Raw genomic sequence first — 14,047 nt, forward strand, 5'->3', positions numbered from 1 at the left:
CTCTTGCTCGTGCACTCCGCCGTCTTCTCTCCGTCATCGTCTCCTCTCTCTCTTTCCTCTTTCGTCTTATGACGTTCTCTCCCGATACGCGCGGTTTTACCCTTTCCACCTCTCTCTATCCCTTCGCGAGACGCGCGGGCGGAGGACGAGGGAAGGCGAAGGAGAGTGCGATGCTCCCTGTATATATCCGCCGCCATTGCCCCTCTTCTCTCTTCTCGCGCGTCCTTTCTCTCTCTCTCTCTCTTTCCCTCGTTTGCGCGCCGCTACTCTCGTTTTTGCCGCTCTCGCAGGTAAGGGACTACGCCTATTGGCGCAGGCGGCCAGCACTTTTGCCCGTGAATGAGATGTTTTGCATTCGCAGACGCTGAGAAACGTGTCGCGAGCGAGCGAGCGAGCGAACGTGACTAAATTGGATCACGCGCCGCCGATGCCCGACGAGTAAAAGCGTTCGTTTGACGGAGAGAGACCGAGAGAGAATGAAATTGAATAGAATATGGTTTGTTCGGCGGTTCTAGTAGGGCGTAAGGCTCCTCTCGTCTCGACGAATGCGACGAGACAAAGATAGGTTTACGGAAAAATAAGCGTATCGAGATGACACGTGAACAAACAGAAGGAGAAAAGAACTCGGTATAGATTCTTTAATTATAAAGAGCTCATTAATTAAAACTCAATGTTGATTATAAGCGAGAGAGAAAATATTTGTATTAGACTTTGCAATAAATGTTTCTCCCAAGCGAATAAATGAAAGTGCAAAGTACACGATACGACAACAACTGTGACAGCACGAGTAGCAATAAATAAAGAGCCGACTGCCAAGTATCGAGGAAAAATTAGCGATAAGAAAAAAAGAGTATCGAGAAAATACAAATCAATAATATCGTATTCGTGGAAGGAATGCGATAAGACTTGCAACAATATGTCAAGTGTTTATATAGATTGTAATATTTAATCGCCTTGTCGAATCGCCGAATCAGATAATTAAATTCTTTTCTAATTTATACCTCGGCTCATTATGGATCTATGTCATTACGATGTCATTAAGGAATAATGCATGAGCAATAGGTAAAACGTGAGATTAAATACTAGTTACAAAGTCTCTCTATGAGAAAGTTATGCGTCGATTTCGAAACAGGAGACTTTGACAGAGCAACAGTCGACCTATAATATATTTCGACTTTTGTTGCGATCTGCCTCAAGAATAGACGAGAGATGCTAATTCGAGGGGACCCTTAAAAATAATCTTTCCGATCGAAGATACATAAATACGCTATATCGATGGTGTATTTCCCGATCATGAGAAATACAGAAGAGGGAGAAGGGATAAGGACGCGCGGCAATAACGTTTCTAATGCACCGTTGTACCGTTATTGCCGTAGAACATGCATGTAGGTAAACATAGCTAATGCGTATGCATATATTGTTAAACTGGATACTTGCGAACCGTAACGCGCATATATATATATATATATATATATATATATATATATATATATATGTGCGTATAAATAAAATTAAAACAATTCAATACACGTCAATTTTTAATTATATGATTTTTAAGTATTATATTTATGTAAATTATATATATAATTGGAGAGAAAATTAAATAAATGCGAGATTGTTGGCATTTAACAATATCGCGTAGTTTCGTTGTACTACGCAAACACCCTAAATTGTTTTTCTATCCTCGTGCAATTCTCGAGGTGAAGGTGAGCTTCCCGCGTTCTTCGCATCGTATAACAGTCGGGCAAAGTTTCGAGAATTATGCGCTAGATACGCGAGCGAGGGGGGTTTAATCCAGAATGGGGTGGTTTCCCTCACGGGTGCGCGTAGATCATAATTTTGCCCGCGTTGGTATTTGCATTATGATACATTAATAGGAGCATTATCTACCGTAACGTTCGCGCGCAGTCTGTTTGTGTTTACGTCAAGTGTTAGCGTCAGAGAGGAATTATACAACAGCGAGATAATTACAAAAATATCGATATTTCGCAAAGCTCGCAAAAAATCGTGGAAATCTTCATGTTCTCTCAATTACATTTTTCTCGTTGTTTTCTTTTATTTTTTTTTTTTATTTTTCTCTCCGCAACATTATCGAGATAACGCCATCGACCGTAATCGAGGCTCTCGGAGACCTTTAAAGCCTGTTTTCTTTTTCACGCGGTATATCGACTGTGTCGCATAAACAACCGATCGCGGACCAAACATGTTTTTCGGTCGGCGTCTTACACAGTGACATATTCTCTTATACGCGGGCGTAACGGAAGATCTCGTTCGATCATTCGCGGTTCACGTGCTACGACCTTACGGCTTCCGTTGGTTTCGATAATCTCTTTTTTTATTTTTATTTCTAGTCAACAGGATGTCGCACGCGTGTCAAGCTGATACTCGGAAAGAGGGAGCGGAGAGAGAGAGAGAGAGCCCGTTATCAGACTCGTCAAATTTGCCAAAAATAAAACAGCCAGAAATCACCTCGACGAGGTAAACGGCGTCGGTAATTATTGTGAAATTTACGCGAGATAAATTTTTCGATTCGCGAATGTCAAATGTTTTTTTTTTCCTTTCAATTCGTGAATTATGGCGCTCTGCGTCGTACATTTTTCTTCTATTATGTTACTCGTTATTTGCTGCAATGCCGTATTATTTCTGACTTACGTCACGCGTTGTTTACGAGCGTTGCTGCATCGTGGGGAGACTTAATTGACGGGTCTCTAAGTAATTTCGCAGAATAACATAAATAACCTCGCGATAACAACGCGACGAGATCCGCGATATCTGCGATATCCGGCGAATTCGTTAAAATTAACGCGATTGTAAACAACTTTCGGGCCCCTCTCGAGTCGAGGATACGGCTTTCACGATTTTTGACGGAGTCGACGACGATGGCGGCGGTGAACGAATTTATTTAAATTCGAGCGAGTGTAAATTATTCATGCCGCGAGGCAGTATATTAACCTCTCGCTTTCTCTCTTTCTCCTTTCCGCTTCCCCGTTATTTATTTCATCGAGAGGCCCGCCCGTTTCCCTCTTTTGCCCCGAAACGACAAGTTCCACTCTTCGTCGGATCTCGCGTCTACCTCTCGAGTTTGCCGTAATGCCTGCGTAAACACCAATTTATTCCCCGATCGATTTACACGTATCCTTGTTATCATCGAACGTATATCGCATTTCGCGAAAACAAATACCGTTTTTCTACGGCTGTCACGAGAGTATGGAATCTGTAAGAGAAGACGTTCGAATCGAACAGATTTTCAGACCGCGTTCGTCGCCGATATTGCCGTCAATGCGACCAGGAAACGTTAACAACATCGGCAACATCGGCATTACAAACAGTCTCATCATCGTTGATTATTCCGATCGCTTATCGCTTCCTCTCCGTATTATATATACATATATATATATATCGAGACAAGTCAAAGCGTTTCTCTCCATCTCGATATACCCTACTTGCCTCGGCGTTTGCTTCGAGACCGAGCGACAGACGATCGCCGAAATTGACGCAAATCCATCTGCGTAGGGCGAATCTCGAGCAATTATGTCGATTACCGCACATCTCTCGTCGCGACATACGCTCGATCTCGGGTTCGTTGGCACTATCGCGTAGCGAGACCAGGTAGATTTAGCTACACATCCCCAGTTACACTGTATACGCGCGCGACCTATCGCGTCCCTTCGATCTCCCTCGAGAGGACGATTTACGAGATGTACGAGACGTACGGTCGGCCGATGAAGAAAGCAAAGGTCTCTTACCTTGAATAGTTTCTTAAGCCTCCGGTAGCCGCGATGTAATCGCGACACGTACTGCTTGTTGGAATCCAGTTTGATTGATTAAAGCCACAGTTGCGGGAACGAAGATGAAGGACCGAAACCGAAATGATGGGGATGCGGAGCGGGGTGGAAGAACAACTTTTTTTGGTCGCGGAATTGGATGTAGCGATGTAGCAGACGGATAATGATGCGGTGAAACTTGAAAAGCGGATCTGTGTCGCGGTTGTTGTTGTTGTTGTTGCTCGATCTGACTAATGCTGTCGCGTCGTCGCGGTCGCCAATCACCGACTGCGTACACCCGACGACAGCGTTGTTTCTCGCGGGTCAGTCTCGGGTAGTACATATATATTGGCGTATATATGCATGCGCGGGAACCGAAGAACGAAAAACACGTTCGTGGCCGTTAAGAGCCGTTCGCTTACTGAATCCGACGGTTGGCGTGTCCCGGCTGCTAACCCGCGCTTTCTCCCCACCACGGCATCGCCCGAGTTGGCGGCAAGCTTCTCTGTCGCCCCACCTGGACCCGACCGTATTTCCCACCGTCGCGCGGGCTCCGAGAGCCGGTGGTGGGAGCCGCGCGTGAGGGGCTCCTCCGCCACCTCTCCGTCGTCGTCGTCGTCTTCGTCGCTTCGTCGTCATCGTCGTCGTCGTCGTCGTCGTCGTCGTCGTCGTCGCCGTCGTCGTCGTCGCCGTCGTCGTCGCCGTCGTCGCCGGGTAATCTTACCGCGGATCGTAGAGCACGCTTACCCCTGCGGTCAAGTGCGAAAATTGCAACCGAAGCACCGGGGCGCGCCTTCTCCTCGAGTAACGCTTCCTCGCGTTGTTTCCCGCATTCCAGGCAGCGTCGAGATCGGAAAGGGCGTCGGGAGGATGAGAATGACGAGCGCCCTGCGGCGCGAGATTAATGACCCCGACGTGCCCGAAGTAGCCGTCGTTGTCGAAGAGAGACTCGGGCGAAATTCCGAATCGGTGACGACGACCCCGAGGTCTCTCCTCGCTCGATTAAAGGGGTCGAAGGTGGCTTACCCGCGAGTATCCCTCCGCGTTATCGATGGTAAACAGCGTCGATTGTTTGTCACCGTCGCTGATCGCTCGCGACGACTTTACGTTGCGATTTCGAGCGAGCACCGCCGGAGGGGAAGCCGCGGACGCGCGCGCGCGCGCCTGCGTCCATATGGTAGGGAGACGGGACGATTTCGCGCCCAGCGGATGGGGGAAACCAGGGAAACCCCACGCACGGCGCATGCACCGGCGGCCGAGTCGGTGGGGTTTCTCAACCGACGGCGCCAGAATCACCCCTCCCGTCCTCCTCTACTTCCCTCCCTCCTCTTCTCTTTCCTGCGTCCGGCAGCGAGCGGCGACGGCGGCGGTGGCGGCGGTTGGTTCCTCGTCGGTGCACTCTCGCCTTGGAAGGGAGTGCACCGATCACACGCGCGGCGATATTCGCCCTCTCTCTCTCTCTCTCTCTCTCTCCCTTCCTCCCTCCCTCTCCCTCTCTTCGCCTCTCGCGCTCCCTCTTTATCCCTCCGACTCCGATGTGTTTGTTTGTTTATAGTCGCGTTCTGGGAAATACCCGATACGAGTAACGGAGTCTCATACGCGCGCCATGCCGCGCTGCGTCGCTCGCATTCCCATTCTGGAGTTGCATCCGGTCGGTTCTCGGATTCCTCCGAGACTTCGAGAAGCGGCCGTATCCCCTGGTGCGACGGTATGCGCGCAGCCTGATTTCGGGATTCCTCGCTTCTTTCGAGACCCTTTTCCCGCCCTTTTTTCCCGTTACCTGCGCGCAATTCGGTCTCTTTCAACTTTTTCGAGAAAAGGATTTTTCTGAATGGACGTAAAACGGAAAATAAAAAAAAACCCGAAAAAGAAAAAGGCACGTTTCTCCGGATACCCGCGTCCTATTTTCTCGAGACCCTTGGAAGTAAAAGCGACGCGCCTTCCGTCGTTAAAATAATCCACGTGGTACAAAGATTTACCTTCTCGTAAAAGGATTGAAAGGGGAAGAAACTCTATTTCGTGATGCGCAATCTTACGATTTTTATACGTCGCAGAGTTGGAAACGCGCGCCCGTATCCACACTCGAGTTACTTTCGTATCCCGACACATCCGGTTATAATTTATTAATATAGACGGAACGATCGAGCGCGCAGTCGTGATCGTTGATCATCGTCGACGCGGCGCGCGGCCGCGGGTTCCCTTCCGTAAATCTTCCTGACGCGTCGATAGATAATCCTCTCGGCGCGACTCGTGCGGTCGACGCGGACAGGCGTTGTTGAACACCCGGGATCGATAGGGGAGAAAGGCGCGGAACGTTTATCCGGCTGCGTTTCGGAAAAACGTAGTCTACCTGTAATCTCAGGAATGCGCTACGTCATCGCGTAGCAATCCGCCGCGTAATGTGTACATACGCGCGCGCGTCTATCTGCAAAATCGCACGGCAAATATTGTACAATGATGTTGTGTAATGACGCGTGACGACGGCGCCGCGTGACCCGTACGAGGAAAACGTAATAGGAGCGTGTACGACGCGACGATAACGCGACCAAGAACGATGATTAATTAGGGACGACGACGGGGCGACGCCCCGCGTTTAAGGCGTTCGAGGAATTAAATATTTTCAAAGGACATTCCTTCGGCTTTGCTTTCCAAGCCAACGACCCATCTCCCGTAGTTTCGGGACCTGAATCTTCTCGCGTCCGACAATTTCCTTATTTTCCAACTCTGCGCGTCCTAAATGCACATACATGTTTATCTACAAAGTACACTTTAGATAACGTCGAATAAATTTACGCAATCGATCTATCGGTTTGCCTACGGCTCGAGAATGCCAGCTGTTTCTCGTTGTTTTCCAGTTTTTATCTGGTTTTCAGACGTGGAAGGTCGCTGGCAGGGGGGAATGTCCACACGGCGTGATATATCGAAGCGAACGTTTCCACGACGAGAAAGAAAGAACTCGTCGGGATTCTTCGGCGCGCATAACAACGATATAAAATTGCCGGCAATTATTCACCGAACGCTATGATAATAGCTGCGCGATTTGCGGAAGAATCGAACGCGGAGAATTCTCTCTTGGACTTTGCCGTCCGTGAGAAAAACGCTCGGGAAGTAAACAAATAGACAATAAGACACGTGATGCGCGCGAATCGTTAACGAATGCGAGTCGAAACGACGATATCGTTAGATAGATCGATAGAATATTGATCGGCCGCTGCGAAAAATACAATGTCGATTAATCGACAGTCAAGCTGGGTCTACAATGGCCGTAAGGTTGTAAGTGAAATGAACCAAATCCATTTCCTACTACTACTGTATGTTCTACGGCGGACGCGCAATCAGAATTAAGAACGCACGAAATCCGTAGGAAATGGATTTGGTTCATTTTGCTTACAACCTTACAATCTTATGCTACGGCCATTGTAGACCCGGCTTCACATCGACGACGACGTCTTACATTCGTCATATGATATACAGATATATCCGCGATCCTTAGATTCAAAGGGCCGGAACCCGCATTCGCTTTCCGACCATCGATGCGCGATAAATGTGCATCATGTGTGTCCCAGGCTTGTAAAATATTTTCAAAAGACCGGAAGTGAAGAAGACAAAGAACACAAAAACAGAACGTCGTAAAAAGTTTTGTTTGACTTTGACATTTTTTTTTTTTTTTTTCAAAGCGACAGCTAAAGCCGGACAGCTACGGATTAAGCGATCAAAGGTCTTTCAAAAATAGTCGTACTGCTTTTGTTGTAACTTTTTTTAGTGTAACCAAGACGGAAAAAGCCAAGAGAAATCAATGCATAGACAAAGGCCCGTCGACACGATAGCAAGATGTTTTGAAAACAAGAATACGATAAAATGTACTGTGTAAATAGCACGCCATTATAACATCTACCTTAGCGTAACTCGTAAAAAGATTTCATGGTTTGGGAAAATATTGTCCATGATAATAATATTTTTCCCTGCGTCTCTCGCTCTCGCGAAATTCAAAATATTTTTACATCAAGGGAGAGAGAGGTACGCGTGACATCAACAACTTACAACTTGACACTCTTCTGGGGAGGCTTCCGCAGAGAATTTGCCGCACAGTCATCGAACTTAACGCTATCGTCATCGTCGCGGCAAAAACGACCGTAGCCCGACACGACAGAGAATTTCTCCGCGCGAAAATACACTTTTGCGAAATCGCCAACGGCCGGTTGTTCTGGTATGTCAACAAACAGAAATCCTTGTTCCCCTTCGGACGGATTTCCCCGCGTCCTCCGTCGCATCCCATCCCTCCCCCGCCGCCCTTTCTCTTTCTCTCGATCACGGCTCTCTCGGCGAAGGCCGCTCGCGACTTTCAAACGCGCAGCACGGTGAGAACAGTCGAATCATTGTTTGCATGATCGCGTCGTCGTCGTTGTCGTCGTCGTAATCGTTTCGTCGCCGTCTTAGGCTCCCCTCTCGGGCGAAACGATGATAATGCAGACTCCGAAATTCGACCGCGGAATATTTTCGCGCGACCGAGATCTTGATCTTGAGATTGTTGCTCGGCGACAAAAAGATTACTCTTTAGCGAGAGATACAGCGGTGTTTCGAATAATCTGATTGTAAAAAATGATGCGATATACCTTCTTCTTGCAGCGATAAATGAACGCGGAGCGCTAATAATTATAGAATTATAGAATTTATGGTAAACGCGCAATAATAGAAAATAGAGTACGCAAAAGTTCACGCATGTAGACTTTCGATCCACGTGCGATGGAGGATGATCGAGCCGCACAGATGCGCGAGCTGGATGGTGACGCGTAATTAAGGATGTGCGAAATCGGGGTCGTGACTCGAGACTCTAATCCACAATGCGGAAGCGCGTATTTAGCTCACCCGGTATACGAGCGGATGGAGCGCGTCTTCTCTAGTGGCTTCACTCCGCGCCACTTTGCATACGTACGTCGGTGCCAGAAAATCTGCTGGAAAATCGGTCACGGGTGACTAATCCGGTCGGAATCCACGTTCGATTGTTCCGCGGCTTCGAATCGTGAGAATCGAACGACGGTCAGATCGGAACCGAGAATGCCGAAACCGAGAACGCGAAAGCAGAAATATATGGCGCATTAAGGCGTCATAATTCATTCGCGACGCAGAAGACGAGAGAAGCGATCATCTCTCTCTCTCTTTTCCTCCGTTACAATTTCTCTGGAATAAATTCCGTGAATAGACACATGGATAAATCATCCGGCAGAGTGCTCCGAAATGGATCTAAAAATCTTTCTGCGATTCTTTTCAAGTACAATTGTAAGTGTATGCGAGCGATTCTACTCGTTAACAATTATACATTTATCTGTTTGTATAGATAATCCTGAACAAAAAGCAAGCCATCGAGAAAAATAAATACCTTCCGCTGGAGACTAAGATTAGATTCGGAGAGCGGATAAGGATATGCGCAGGTATCCGTATTTAAATACACGATACCCGAATTGCTTTGAGCATACGATGCTGAAGATAACCTCGGTAGAGGTCTAGTCGTTACATCGGTGATTTATTGATAATAATTGTATGGTAATTTAAGTGAGATTTTTGTTCCGAATTCCGGACGAAAATGCTAGAATTGAAGTGGCCGAAGAGAGAGAGAGGCACTATAATTCCTTCAACCCCCATATTAGACCGCCATGCTAAATGTACACGCGGCTGCTTCGTGTGCGTGAGCTCGTTATTATTCATTTATCAGGACCGTTTATTACAGCGGCGAACGACTACCGCTTTACGAAAGGAATAACGTATCGCGGCTTTCTTAACCGCAAACCGTAACTCGAATATATGTAGCTATATATACACGGTGGTGGTCGCGCACCACCATAGGAAATGTAGCCCACGCAAGGTGCACCGAGTCACACGACGCCCGTGTGTCATAATGATACGCGATAAAATTATCGTAACAATAAGTACCTCGCCTTTGTTGGATCGCCGAGCGAGCCGAAAGAGCGGCGGCCACCTTCGAGTAACGCTAAATAAATGCACGACTAATTAATGGATGCGTGCGAGGGACCTGTGCTACGGAATGGCACACAAAGGCGCAAATAAAGGAGCGTCTACAAACATTGTCGCGCGCAATTGTCATAATAATCGAAATTGCGTCGATTGCATCGCGATCTCGGAGGATCAATTTCCACTCTTCATCCCCTTTCCCGATCGCCGCCAGTTTCCACGATAATTAAATACCGCTCTTTTCTCATTACAAACGAATCGAACCTTAAAATAAAATGAATTTTGAATTACACAAGACGGATATGTGTAAGACCTTGCATTCTTGTTTTCTTGCGCAAACAAAAATAAAATTTATCGCGATATGTTTTTCATGCTACGTTGTTGTTTTGCTACAATCTTACACGCGTCAATCGATTGGCGAAACAATCAGCTGTTTATCGAACTGTTTATCAATCGCAACGATCAACGTCCGCGGCGCAAAATTCCGTCGTCATTCCGATCATCGAATTCCAATGCGCGATTGTCGGTTACGGGATTTAGCGCTTACGTGACTAATTAACCGAGAATTCGAGCGATATCGCGTCTTACGAAGTGTGCTGATAAACGTTCTCTCGAACTCGGGACGGCATTTTATCGATCATAGCGTCTTACGGCAAAGGAGAAACAAAACCGGTCGCGACTAATTACCGATCGCCGCGGGTAGAGTGTTGCGTGACTGCGTTAATCGCGGAAAAAACACGGTATCGCTATAGTTTTCAAGTTGTTTGGAGACAACATACACCACGCAGAAAAAAATAAGTCAACTTATACACTTAAATTAACGCGTTCATTGTTTCGTATATACGCAGCAATTTATAATCTTCTTGGAAGAATTTAATAATTTTCAATTTTAACAATATTATAGTCTTTTAATATTATAATTGTCAGAATATATAATTATTTATTTCTATTTTAAGAAAATTATAATCTTTCATTTAAAAACGTTATTCCCTATCTAACATTGTTTCTTTTCCATTCAAAAAAATTAAATTTTAAATCATGAAAAAATATTTTTCTCAATTGAACTATATAAAATGGCTTCGTTTAAGTAAGCAATTATATTTTTCTTTAATTAACGCAATATAATCTCATTTTATACAATTATTTTCCTTTATTACTATTAATTTTAAGATGATACCCTAGAAAATTTTAATCTTACCGAAAGGAACAAATGTACACATATATGCATATAATTAAAATAAAATAAGAGATACACGCGCAAACATAGCAAGATGTAATAATACAATACGACAGCATCTCTGTGAATTTTTCCATTAGAAAATAAAAAATACTCATCTCCACGTCGACACGAGACGTTTGATTGGCATGACTAAGGAGTGACACGAGGCGGGAGGGATTAATCGGCGAAGCCGCTTGTTTGTGACAAACAAGCAGCTGTTTGCAGCCGGTCTATCGGTTGTTTATGACGGGCGGGCGAAACTCTCACTTACAGCAGCGTAGTAAATCGCGTAGGCAGCGTGAATCATTCGTGCCGACGATCTTCGAACCTCATTCACTCACTCTGACACTCGACAACGGCGGCTACAATGATGGTAGCGGCGGCGGCGGCGTCGGAATTGCAGAAATCACGCTTCTTAATTAATCCCCGAGCGAACTTTGTACGGACGATGGACCCGATAAGGCGCACGTGAACAAGCACGAGGTCGAGGAGGGGGGGAGGATCAGCAACGGAATATAATGTCTACCGAGTTGTCTCGCGTTTGCTCTTCCACGTTACAGTGCGTTGGCTGCAGGAAAATGTCTTCACCTCGAATCTTTCGCTCTCCTTTCCTCTCCTGCACATGCGGATTAAAAATATATGCTGCGCATTTATGACGGCTAATTGCATTAAATATTGGTGAAAATGATCGATACGTAATAAATAATATGTCTCGCGTGTTATTCGCGAGCACTGCATGCGTGTGTATCAATCGTTGTAAAAATCGGGGTGATTAACTCGTCGGGAAATAAACATGAATTAATAAACGGCGACAAATTGTCACACGCGAGCTGCGAGAAAAGGAAGGAAAATATAGATTGCGCCGTATAAATGTTATTTGCGCATTAATCGAACGCGTGTTGCGCGACGAACGCGTGAAAAACAACTCGCCGATCTAAAATAAGCGTGATTGCGCGTGCGAGCTGCGATCGAACGAGAGTCGGGATTTTACCGTCGCTCTTTCGCTCGGATTGATCGATTACCTCCGAGATTTTTCGTGACGGACAGTGGCCCGCTCCTCTCGGATGCGGAAACGAGACTTTGATGGTCGTAGATCGTGACGTTTTGTCCGAGAGGAGTACCGCGGAACGAAATGGCCTTTAACGAAACCGTCACTATGTCGACTGTAGTCGGATTGCCTCTCGATCTTTGATTCGACCCTCCGCGGCCGGACTCGCCTCAATGGCGACTATTTATCGCCGATCTGCCAAGGAAAATTTGGCAACGAGACTTATTGGGTTCACGATGACGGCTAAGCCGTCGCGCTCGTAATGATCGGCACTCGTGTGAACAAAAATTAGCGCAAAGGAGTATTTTTCTCCAAGGTAATTAACACGTCAGTCGTCTCAAGAAATTAACAAAATTATAAAATTATAAAATTACAAAATTATAAAAATTATAAAAATTTGAATTAATTAGTAGATTTTCTTTGCGTAGAATAATATCTATCTTTAAGTCGGGCAATATTTTTTTAGTACAAAAGATTGTTTAAAATTTTATAGAGATAATATAAGAGGATTTATTCGTTATTTTCGTGAATTGTTAAAACTTGGATATAGCAGAAAGATTAAATTCCTCTCTCTCCTTATTGGCGGTCGCGACCTAATTTCTGCGGATTTATAAATCTTGAACCGTTTTAATGATGCAGAGGTTTGAACGAGATCGGATCTCGAAATCCGGCCGAATCTTCCTAGCAATTAAGCCCAGTAATTTGACGAACGTGAAAGGTAAGAGATTTCGTGGGGCGATAGCAATCACCGATCGTTATTATCGCGATGGCAAGGATATCGCAGATGTACAAGGGCGATAGATTGAATGAAACTTGGACGTCGTAGGCCAGAATATTTATCAGAAAAGTATCGATCCGGTTCTTTTCTCCGGTTGCTGTCATGCTAGCGTGTTGTGTGTCTCGTGAAAATAAATTAAACCATCTTGTCGGAGGAGGGAGGTGTATCGAGGGAGATCCTCGATCGATCGTGGGTGGCCGCACATTCGTTGCGGCGACTTCCGGCACGTTGCAGCCAGTAGTGAATGGACAGAAACGGACAGGTATTCTCTCGCGCGAGAGCTGTGTATGTGTGTATATATATATATATATATATATATATATATACATAGGTATATGAGGCGACCGTACATATACTGGATGACCTGATTTGTATTCGCCGACGGAGCGCCGCGTTCGCTAACTCCGACGAAAACCCACATCTTCCGGAGTTTCGGGCGCTTCTCGCTATTGGTCACGCTTTGAATGCGAAAGCGACTGAATTGTCTCGCGATAGACAAAGGAGCCTGTGTAATTTTCTGCAAGTTTCAGCAACGTCAAGCCAAGCTGGAAATATCGCCGAGCTTTCGACTTCCCGGCCGTACCCGTTTTCTGGGACAGACACGCGCGCGTAAAAATAAAGAACGCCGAGTAGGTAAAAGGTGCACCGGCCTCCGCTTCCGCTCGACGATTTCACGGCAAAATATTCGACGAGCCATATCAGCGACGCAAATAACGCGAGTAATTCGCTTTAATTGCGGTATCCTACTTTTCAAAGGTCTCAGGGCACGTTTCCGAACTAACTCGGTTAAACGATTCAGTTTTAAAAATATCAAGACGTAAGTGCTATTTTTAACCGGACGTATGCTATATATAATGTAGCGAGTTTTCATTAACATACTAAAGATGACAACTACTAAAGATGTTAATTTTAACGCATAGAATACGATTGTTTGCGGTGCAATTTGCTCATCTCCTGCGCATAATTTTCACGTCCCGGTAACATCGTATCTCACGTCCATCTGGCGAGGCGATGTCGAAATCGTGAGAGTTCGGGTTTAAACGATTCGTCGCCTCGTAACCGATGCATTCGGCGCAATTCGGCGCGCCCAGGCCAGACGGCCTGGAGAGTGCAAAAATATTTTTTTCGCTTTCATCCCCGCGGCCCCGCAGCCCGTGTTTTCTTTCCCGGCCGGGATCAGGCGCGTGAACAAACTGACAACGCGACATCGCACTCACGCGGCTTATTCGAGCACCGTGCGTCATCGCGGGCTGCTCAGCAATAACAAACCG

At 46.1% G+C, this 14,047-nt stretch overlaps 1 protein-coding gene across 3 annotated transcripts in view; it reads right to left on the reverse strand.

Annotated features, from left to right (window-relative positions):
* Positions 1 to 14,047, reverse strand: part of LOC105258854 (3-phosphoinositide-dependent protein kinase 1) — a 298,992-nt gene that overhangs the window by 10,322 nt on the left and 274,623 nt on the right. Inside the window, exon 1 of one of the 3 annotated variants that reach the window (XM_011270391.3) lies at positions 3,747 to 4,354. The exons of the other annotated variants lie outside the window; for them this stretch is intronic. The gene's annotated coding sequence lies outside the window, so the exon portion shown is untranslated. Of the gene's footprint in view, positions 1 to 3,746; positions 4,355 to 14,047 lie in introns of those variants that run through there. 3 annotated transcript variants of the gene reach the window in all.

The sequence above is a fragment of the Camponotus floridanus genome, unplaced genomic scaffold (assembly GCF_003227725.1).
Source record: "Camponotus floridanus strain SB8 unplaced genomic scaffold, Cflo_v7.5 scaffold2, whole genome shotgun sequence".
Classification (NCBI taxonomy): domain Eukaryota; kingdom Metazoa; phylum Arthropoda; class Insecta; order Hymenoptera; family Formicidae; genus Camponotus; species Camponotus floridanus.